The 1,574-nt window shown below is 39.5% G+C and overlaps 1 non-coding gene across 1 annotated transcript; it reads left to right on the top strand.

Moving 5' to 3' along the window:
- Positions 1 to 263: 263 nt before the first annotated feature.
- Positions 264 to 370, top strand: LOC117279892 (small nucleolar RNA R71). The gene has a single exon (XR_004510330.1). It is a non-coding gene; the product is annotated as a small nucleolar RNA R71 (small nucleolar RNA).
- Positions 371 to 1,574: the final 1,204 nt, after the last annotated feature.

Raw genomic sequence — 1,574 nt, 5'->3', positions numbered from 1 at the left:
CCAGCTTCCTTATTTCTTAGGCCATGGCATCAAGCTGTACCTGCACATATGTGTTAGCGTCAACTTGGTGAACACCAGTTGATCTTCTTATTTCAGCAATTTCAGAGGGCCACTGATTTGCATCCTCAGATAACTCATCTAGAATTGTGACCATCTCCTCTGAAGTCTTTTTCATCAACGAGACTCCAGCTGCATTGCTCAATGTTCTGCGAGTGGCGGGTTTTAATCCATCCCAAAAGTCCTGGAGTTGCATTTAGAGTTCAATTTCGCTATGTTGACACTTTTGCACTATCTCCTTAAACCTCTCACAGGCTTCAAATACAGTTTCAATCTCGTTCTGGGAAAAGTTATGTATTTCTCTTCTAAACTTGCCCGTCTTAGCTTGTGAGAAATATTTGTCAAGAAATTTTATGGTCATCTCATCCCATCTTCTAATAGATCCATTAGGCAAGGTTCGAAGCCAGTGCTTTGCATCGTCTTTGAGGGTGAAGGGGGGAATTCCCTTAAGTAAACTTCATCTTGTGACACACTATTATATTGGAAGGTGTTCACAATCGCCTCAAAGTCCATCAGATGATTGTTTGGATCTTCGTTCATCTTTCCTCTGAAGACACAGTTGTTTTGAAGAGTTTGAAGCAACCCCTGCTTTAACTCAAAATTATTAGCTGCAACTGGAGGTGGTCTCACACTTGATAAGCCTTGGTTGTAGATCGGTCTAGCATAATCACCCAGTGGTCGCCTAACACCGAGAGCTATAATTCCGAATTGGTCTGCACCCAAAGGTAGATTATGAGCAATTCTTCGAGCCCTCTCCTCTTCATAGACAAGTTGTGCATTTCGAAGAGCTGTCTCCTCAACATCTCGTGCAGCTTTTTCTCTTTATTGGGCTGCCTCTCTTGCAGCCAAATCACCATTATCCTCATCTCCCACCATAACTTCCTTGGTTGAGGATTGCCCAACCTTCTCTGTATTCTTGGGGAGATTTCATTCCTTCCTCAATTGTCGTAGTTGTTTCTCGATTTATGGTTCGTATGGGAACACTTCCTTCCCAGAGGATCGAGTCATGCACCAATCTAACCTGTAGCCTGCGCACAATCAAGTAACACCAAACGTAAAAAGAGAAAAAATAAAAGAAAAAGAAAAAATTCCTGAAGTAGCAACACAAACTATTTCAAACACAATTAATTGCCAATCCCCAGCAACGGTGCCAAAATTGACGAGTTTAAAACACACAATTAAATATGTTCGCTAGTCGAATATAGTATAATATAATATCGTATCCACATGGATTGGATTTAAACAGTATTTTTGTAGCTTCTAGTTTAATTGCTATCCAAGATGATTGACAATTTAGAATTGTGTGATTTAAAACTAAAATTTAACTAACAGTCTAAACTATGGGCTAATGACAATCGCAATAAGAGTAATCAAAGAAAATATCAATGGGGGACAATAGGGGTTGATTGGATAGGTGAAAGATAATTGCCTGGGATTAACTCTAGTTAATTCACTCCTAATGCTCAAGTGAGTCTCTCGAATTCACTCAATTATTAATTTAAACATTCAGTAGAAAC

This window comes from Nicotiana tomentosiformis, chromosome 4 (assembly GCF_000390325.3).
Source record: "Nicotiana tomentosiformis chromosome 4, ASM39032v3, whole genome shotgun sequence".
Lineage (NCBI taxonomy): Eukaryota > Viridiplantae > Streptophyta > Magnoliopsida > Solanales > Solanaceae > Nicotiana > Nicotiana tomentosiformis.
Note: the sequence above shows the minus strand (reverse complement) of the source record. Positions and strands in the feature narration are given on the sequence as shown.